The sequence below is a fragment of the Cebus imitator genome, unplaced genomic scaffold, assembly GCF_001604975.1.
Source record: "Cebus imitator isolate Cc_AM_T3 unplaced genomic scaffold, Cebus_imitator-1.0 Scaffold292, whole genome shotgun sequence".
Classification (NCBI taxonomy): Eukaryota; Metazoa; Chordata; class Mammalia; order Primates; family Cebidae; genus Cebus; species Cebus imitator.
Genome location: NW_016107607.1, coordinates 2166737 through 2175560, shown reverse-complemented (window position 1 = coordinate 2175560; position 8824 = coordinate 2166737). Strand labels below are relative to the sequence as shown.

The following is an 8824-nucleotide window of genomic DNA, read 5'->3' as shown; positions in this document are numbered from 1 at the left end:
CTTCCTATACACTATTTCCAGAATAATCATTCCCAAACATTGTTATCATTATTTCATTTTTTAAATCTCAAAATCCTTTTGTATCTTCCTTTCATCCACTAAATTAAATTCAGCACAGCTTGACATGTAAAGGCCTCTGCAGACCAAACTTCCCCATTATATCTCCTGGAAGTGTCAGCCTGTATTTCCACGAATGGCTTAAAGCATAATGCCCTACTTGGCCATACCAGGATTTTGCTTCATGTTTGCTCCCATCATCTCATTCACTTCTGATCATGTTGTAAGTTCCTAGAGGGAAAAGTCTGGGCATGCACGTTTGCATTCCCAACAGTGCTTTCCACCTAGTGCACACTGCGTGAATTTTTGTCAAGTGATTGATAGTAGGGGCTCAATTACGACTTTGAGGATCAAACTGTTTAATTACTCCTTTCTCTTGTCTCTATCCTTCCAACTAGCCCTCTCATTTTTCTCTTCCTTGGCATAATTGCCCCATAAGAAATGTGAAAATCCTCTATTTTGTAACATCAAACATCCTGGGACAACCTTTACCTACCTATCACTACTTCATCAGCCTTTTCCTAGATGTATCCACAAATATACATTTTATATTCCTGTCAATTTTTCTTCATTACTTGGTCTTTATTATTAGACCAAAAGCTACTCATCTAGGAAAGGTTTCTGGAGATGACCACTGTGTAAAGACGACAGCACAATCAAAAGTATAAAGTTTTCTGGTGGTTCTTGAGGTTAAATATTTTATATAAGCTGCAAACTTTCAGGCCATGTTCAACACTGACTAGGGTCTCCTGAGCTACTATATCCATAAGATGCCAATGGAAGTGACAACTAGGAAGCTCAGTTCCAAATCCTGAGATGCTACAAATCTCCAGACGTTCATGCATCACAGAGAAAAAGCATTCCCATTTTTATGGGATTTTTACTTTTTCTTTGGATGCTTGCTATTTTCTGAGCATTGCCAGGAACTGGGGACAACAATGCCAAGGGACAGTGTGGAATCTCCTTAGAGTTAGAAAAATATGTTCAGGAAGGTCAAGGTTTTTAGAAGTTGGCAGAGATTTATTTATTGATAAGGATTATGAAATATAACATCTATTCCGTGGTTCTAATTGTTTAAAGTAATATTTATCAAACTTTTGGACAATAACCCACAGCAAGAAAAACATTTTATTTTGAACCTTATACACAAACATGAACATATACCTGTGTGCACATACACACATGTATTACTAAAATAAGATTAATGAAACAATGCTTACTCTTACTGCATGAGATTCACATTTCTCTATTTTATTCTATTTCATTTAAAAATAGTGGCTATCAACTATTTCACAATATATTAATGAATCACTGTCCACAGGTGGAAAACTACTGGTTTAAAGGGTAGCAAAAAACAAACAAACAAAAAAACAAAAACAAAAACAAAAAACAGAAGATAGTGAAATGCTCTGTTTTGTGCCACTAGAAGGCAAGTGTATATTGTATGCTATTGATATGCTGGAAAGAGGAGGCACTTACATTACAGCTAAAGAACAATGTTCATAGTAGGAATGACAAAATAATTACTTCTGGTATACTGATTTTGTCACTAGCTTTATTCAACTCTTTGTTTAAACCAAACTTACCATCTTTTGTTTTCAGTGCCTATTGCTATATGAGATGGTACCCAATTATATGGTAGCCTGTTTCAATGTTTGTAATTACGTAAGAGTTCCATGCTGTTTTGCAAAATAGATAGCTGTGTCTATTTTATCAAAGATTATTCATAAATAAGACATTACACTTATTTATGCTAAAATATAATCACCTCATTACAATATGGAATAATAGTAAAATATATTCCATAAATATATGTTTTTTTCCCACTGTACACTGTGGGCATTCTTCTTCTTCTTCCTCCTCCTCCTCCTCTTATTCTTCTTCTTCTTTCCCTCTTCTTCTTTCTCCTTCTTCCTCATATACATTCTCTTCTTCTTCCTCTTGTTCTGACTCTCTTCCTTTTCTTCTTCCTCCTCCTTCTTTTTCTTTTCTATTTCCTTTTCTGCTTTCTCTCTCTCTTTCCCCTTTCTCTTCTTCTGTCTCTCTCTCACTGTCTCTCTCTCTCATGTTTGTGTTTCCTAAAATTCCAGGACACTGGGATGTTCAGATAAAATTGATGGGATACATAACAATATTGAGGCATTAAGGTTATATAATGTATAGAGTATTCAAGTGAGCATCATGGGGTCAAAAGTATTATAAGGCATTTTAGAAAGTGGGTGGAGTCACCAGTTGCTTAGGTAACTGATTGGCCCAAAGATCTGTCACTTAACGCAGATGTTAGTTCTTCTGAAGTTGCATTGTAATGAGAATGCAACAAAAGGACAAAACGGATTTGAGCTGTAGTTTGAGGCATTTTGTTAAAATGTAAAGATATTGCTGTACATCTATTCACGATTGCTTGTATTTTCATTCAGAAGTTTTAGAGGGAAACAAATCAAATGGGGGAGGGGTGGGGACAACCATGCAGATGGAAAACAGAATACCTTGTTACACATTTTGATTTTTAAACCATGAATATAAATTAACTACTCAAAAATGTGACTAAAAAGATAAAACACAAAACAAAATAACAACAACAAATGAAACAATAACCACCCACCAAAAGAGCTTTCCAACAATGAGACAGCTGCATAACGTAGGCCAATAGGGAAAATTCAAGATTTGGAAGAAGAGAGACTGTGACCCTGCCTCCACCATTCACAAGTTGTGCAGTGTTAAACATACCAGATAACTTGTCTGATCCTGTTTCCTCATCTGTTAAATGGGAATAATAATAATTCCTATCATATAGAAACTGTAGTGAATTTCATTTAAGACCATGTATTTGTAGCACTCAATACATAGAAGATTATGGTAGACAAGATATGGCCACCCCATAAATACGTCAACACCCTCATCCCCAGAACCTTTGAATATGATGTTACATGGTGAAAAAGATTTTTCAGATATAATTGAAGTGATAATTAGCAGACCTTAAAATAGGAAATAATCCTGATAGCCAGCAAAGAAATTAAAACTTCAGTTTTATAACCTCAAGGAAGTGAATTAGGCCAACAATCTGAATGAGGAAGTATATTCTCTGTTAGAGCCTCCAGAAGGGAAGGCAGTCTTGCGGAAATCTTGATTTTAGCCCAGTGATCCCTGTGTCAGACTTCTGAATTACAGAACTATAACAAGAATACATTTGTGGCACAGTGATTTGAGGATAGAGATCCTGTGCCATATATACTGCATTAGTTTGCAGGAGGCATCTGAACAGCTTGGTATTCTAAGGTGAAAACAGGAACCTTTGGCAGAAGTAAAGCAGGCAGAAATGCTTTGGTCTACCACCTTCAGTGATGGAGCCATGGCAAAAGACAAAGTAGAATATTCAAAAACAGGCTAGAGGAAAGCAGCATGACACAATTGAAATATCCATTCAATAATTAAGCACTTGAATGGCTTGCAGGTTGGAATTTAATATTGTATGGAGTGAAACGAGATGGCAACACCGAAAATGTACTTCAAGGTCTCCAGTTTCCTGGTTCTATGGAATTCTATCATTGTTTATTCAGTGTTTGCAAGTCAAATACAGGCAATTTTAAGATGCAACACATACGAGTTGATTTCTGGATTAATTCCATTCCCAGCCAAAGCAAACACCTAGATAGTTTTCTCTCCATTTGTTTCCAAACATCTTCAGTTCTCTCCTATTCCTCTCATCTTTTTCCCCTCTGCATCTCTAATTCCCTGGCCTACTCTTCTCTAAGTACTGTGGTTCTGCGTGCCATTCTGGTTTTAGTTGTTAGGTCTAGAAAGAACAGAATCTTAGGATTATAGCTCTTACGGCTAAGAAGGATGGCAGATATCTGGTTCAGGTCTTCATGTTGAAACGTATACTGAAGCCAGGTGAATTTGTTTCAGTGATGCTGGGGGCTACATTGGTTCTGAATCCCTGAACCTGCTGACCTGCTTGTCCCCTGGGTGACCATCAGGACTCACTTAAACAGCCAGATACTTATATCACCAAGAACAGATAAAAACCTACACTGTATGCTTCATTTGTTTTGAAATTTTGAGATTTTTCCCCAATTATGATGCTGCCAGTTCTTTCTGACCTGTCTGCAACTCGATCTTTGCTACATCTATAGGAAAGTGTAATTTTAACCTAAGAAAATACTTACTTACGGTTGCCTTTAAAAAGTAACAGAATGGGCACCTTTTCAGATTCTACTTGAGTAATCTTCATTCTGCTCTCTTTCAGCAGTGAACATTACAACAAATTGCCTGATGCAATATAAACAGTTTCACTTAATGCAAAATCTGTTTCTCCTATTTGCTGAGTTGGAAGGAGACAATTCATTGCATTTTGGTAAAGCAGTAATAAACAGAAAGTTTAGCAGAAGAACCTGGGTGCATTGGAAGCACAAATTCACCTCCTGCTCCCCTCTATTACAAAAGCACAGAGCCAACATTGTATGGGGTTGATTGAGGTCCTTGAAAAACTACACACACACATACACACAGATTCTCTCTCTCTCTCTCTCTCTCTCTCTCTCTCTCTCTCTCTCTCTCTCTCTCTCCCCCACCTCGTGTGTGTGTGTGTGTGTGAGTGTATGTATATATATATATATATACAGTGAAAGTTTATGAAAACAGCATCTTCCAGGGACCAAAATGTGGATTTTTAGGTGGCATTCAATTCTTCCTTCAACCTCACAGAGAGAGCTTCAGAGACTCCTTGACCCTGTGGGTTTAATTTATCCAAGACTATATATTTGCCTTGCAACGGACTTCATACCATGTAATTGTATTAGCATGCCTCCTAAGCAGATTTGAAACACATGATGAAAGGTACCATGTGATATCATTTATATTTCTGTTTTTAAAGAGTTTATGGCTAAGGAGACATCATATAAATCATCAATAAAACATCAAAAAACCTAGGGAAGTAACAATAGACAATTATGAATGCTGATATATAAACTTGTCTTTCTTGTTAAACGCCATGAAGATAAATACCGGCAATAAAAAAACGGATCTAGGTGTGCCATGTCAATGTAATAATTATTTCTCATTTGAAGCCAAGGGCTAACATGCACAATCTCTAAAAGGAGCATTATTGATTAGTCTGTGTCTCTCCTATTCTTGTAATAAACTCGGGTAAAGTTCAGAGATTCTATCTTGCAGGCTGGTTTCCCCACTTCAGGCTTTTCATGAGGGAGTAATAACCTTGCTAAACGCTTGGCTTGACCATCACCAGGTACATGACTGTGATCCAAAGAGCCCAGGATATAATAAGGAAAAACCCTTCTCTTAGTCTCATTCTAAGAGACTGTGGAGAAAGATCAGCATCTGTAAATTCACCTCAGTACCTGCATATGTGGGATACGATCATGACCATTTGTCCAAGCCAGTGTGTGTGTAGAGAGGGAGGGAAGTGTCTACTTTGAAGCAGAGATCTGACTGATGCCCCTCCATTTGCATTTCTTGGTTCCTTTAAGGAAGCCAGGCAAACAAACGTGGCCCTTTCTTAAGTTTGAAGGATACAAGACAAATAAGGTAAATGGGGACTCTGGTTCCTGAACCTTCATGATCTGGCTTCTGGCTCTCTATTTCTGAAGGTGGCTTTTGACAAAGGGCAGGTATCCTTGGTCCAAGGGCCACACTAATCAATTTTAAGGAGGTCTGGGATCCCCAGGGATCTTAAAATCTATCCAAGAATGAAGCAAAGCATTGTCCAGGGATAGGACAAAGCTGTGAGCTGTAGTTTGGGAAAATATTCCCAGTGAAGGGATGCTCTTGGTCATCGACAAGGAGCACCTTGTCCTATCACCCCTAGAGCTTTCCCGCATCGCATTTCCTCTTCCGAAACAATCTGTTGCTGGCGTCCCTCTGCCACTCTGAGCCCACGGCTAGCCAGTCAATACCTCTCAGCCTACACCAGCCCAGCATCTTCATTCAACCTGCACTTTTCTGCCCCTTGCCCCTCAGCAGCGCTCAGGCAGCGTAATGGACTGCACCGGCTGCCTGTCGACTTACCCTGAGCCAAGTGGTTCCTCCGGATCAGACCTGTGTTGTCTGGGTGTCGGCCGGCCAGGATGTGAGATGCCGCGCCTTGCCGGACTCCTCTTTGGCAGCGCGCAAACAGCGGCCACATGGGACAGCCTGGGGCCTCTAGGCTGACGGGTGGGCGGGCTGATGAGCACAGGGAAAGGGGCGGGGTGTAGAGAGGAGCGCAAGTACTGACTCCTACCTTGGCTTCCCCTTTGGATATTCAGTTATTCCCAAACTTCCCTGTAACAGATCAGCCCTCCTCACCTTTCGCCTTCGCCAGTGCCCCGAAACTCTTTGCTCTACCAGTGTCCCTGTCCTGTTCTCCCAGCTCTCTAACCTAACCTGAGCTCCTTCAAGCGCACACACTCCCTACACTCAGCCAGCCACACACAATAAGAGCTAGGGAAGAAACTGACACAGGGAAACTGACAGGGGTAGCTGACACTGTAGTATGAAGGAGGGAGAAGGATGGAGGAAGGGAGAGATGCAGAGAGAGGAGAGAGAAAAGAGAAAGAGAGAGAGAGAGAGCTAGAGAGAGAGAGATACAGAGAGAGAGAGCGAGCGGCATTCACACTCTTACCTGCACATTCAAGCTCCAGCTGTTAGGTAGCGGCTGGCGGGAACGCTGGCCACCCCTCTAAATCCCTTTCTACACTAGAGGTTTCTATCCCCTTCTGCTGCCTTTTCTGGAATATGCTATACAGGGAAGGGGAGAGAAAAGCAAAGAGGGGTAGGGAGGGGAAAATAGAGGAGGCACGCTTCCTTTCTTCTCCCCACCCCAATCTCCAAAAATGTTCAACCCTGAGCTCTTCCTTTTCCCTTCTTTCTGCGCCAGGCTTCCCCCTGCTCCTGTTCTCTTCCTCCCCTTGGGGTGGCTGAGAGCTGCGGACAGCCCGTCTCGGTTGTGATGTGGGGTGTGTGTGTGTGCGTGCGTGTGTGTGTGTGTGTGTGTGTGTGTGAGAGAGAGATTGAGAGAGAGAGAGAGAGAGAGATTGAGACAACCCTGGTAGGCAGGCTAAAGCACCCCTCACCTCCCCCAGCCCCGAAGCCTCTCTGGATCTCCCCGCAAAAGGCTGTGGCAGACGGGGTGGGGCGGGGGAGGCGGGGACGGGGGAGGGAAAGAGGGAGGACGGGGCAGGCGGCACGGGCAGGGCAGCAGCTCCTGCCTTCTCTGCAGCTCAGAGGCCAGGGGTGGAAGGAAGCCGCAGCCGCAGCCCCAAGTCAACCCCTGCTGCCCCGTCCCACCATCTCATCTCTCCCCCCTCGGTACGGAATTTTCTGTTCTGTCTCCTTCGTTGGCTTCCCCAGACCTTCCCCTCCCCTGGGTGGTGGCAGAGACTGGAGGGGAGGTGGGAGGCTAAGCGCCGGTGCGGATAGAGGGGACAGGAGCCCCTCAGATCCTCTGGCTAGCAGAATCTCTCTTTGCTCCTTGACCTGAGTATCTCCTGGTTCGGGCAGTGACCTTTGCCCACCACCCTCAGCCTGGGCTCTGGGCCGGTGGTGGCCAGGCTGCTCTAGGGACCGCAGGTCATTCCGGGGAAAGGGGAGTTGAACCGGCAAGAGCGCAAGCAGGTGGCTGGTAGGACAGCAGGACAGCGGGACAGCGGGGCACTGAGTCACCAGGAACTGACCCGGGGTCCTATCCGGTGGGCTTTGATCCCTGATAGATCTAGTTTAATCTATTTGGAGCTACCTAATTCTCCCATCCGTGCCCCTCTCACCCACAGGATCGGTTTCCCAAGATCCAGCCTAGACTGATGCCGGGAGGGATAGTGATATTGTAGGATGCGGGGGCTAAGTTGCTTAGTGGTATCTGTGATTGGGGGAGAGGGGCGGTATCACCGGACACTTGGGTGACTCTTTGATCTTTACACCTTCCTTTCACGGGAAGCACCTCTCCACTTCCATCTTTCTCCCTATACCCTGGCGCCCAGAATGTCCACCCTCTTAAACCTAACTGGAAGGGGCTAAGTAGCCCCACCCCCGCCACAAGCCTGAGATTTCTACCTGCAACCTGCAGGCGTGTAGGTCCGCTAGCTGGCAGCATCTCCTGGCCCGGCTGCACAGCCCCAAATCTCGGCTTTGTCTTTTATCTCCCTTCCTTACTCTTTCAGGAAAGCGGCAAGTGAGTCTCTGCCTTTCTGGACGCTGGGCTGGTACCTGAAACCGTTTTCCCTAGCCATTCTCAGAACAATCCGTAGCTCTGAGAAAGCTCCACTTTACTTCCTGCTGCTCTTTAACCCCCTCTGCATGCCCTGGGAGTCTAAGTCTAAGCTCCAGAAAAAGCCAGAGCCATCTCCCTTGCCTAAATGGCCGAGTGTTTTCATTGCAGAGCCTGAGAAGCTGGTATTAGTTATGTTTACTGCAAGCCTTAGGCACTCTCCTCCTAGCTTACCTTGGAAAAGTCGTTTGGACCAAGCAAGACAAATTTTCCCGTTGTCCTTAATCCTCCTAGTCCTGAGGGGTCCAATATTCTGGAGAGTATTTAGCTTTTGGATGGGAGCAAGGCATTGGAGAAAAGAAAATGATTACCCTGGGGGAATGAAGAGTTTGTGTCGATGGGGAGGGGTGTCGCGAGGGAGAAGTGAGGGTGGAGCTTCCACCTCCTTACAGCTTAAATACTTGTGGAAGTGTTTCTCAAGATTGGCCAAGAGGGTCCCTGAAAAAAAAATCACTTGATTCTTTGCCTTTCATTCAAAGACAGTTTACTGTGAACCAGCAAACTAAT

At 43.6% G+C, this 8824-nt stretch overlaps 1 protein-coding gene across 1 annotated transcript in view; it reads right to left on the bottom strand.

Annotated features, from left to right (window-relative positions):
• Positions 1-7166, bottom strand: part of TRPC5 (transient receptor potential cation channel subfamily C member 5) — a 292767-nt gene extending 285601 nt beyond the window's left edge. Inside the window, exons 1-2 of the mRNA XM_017502147.2 lie at positions 6677-7166; positions 6082-6221 (exon numbers count right to left, since the gene is read on the bottom strand). The gene's annotated coding sequence lies outside the window, so the exon portion shown is untranslated. The remainder of the gene's footprint in view (positions 1-6081; positions 6222-6676) is intronic.
• Positions 7167-8824: the final 1658 nt, after the last annotated feature.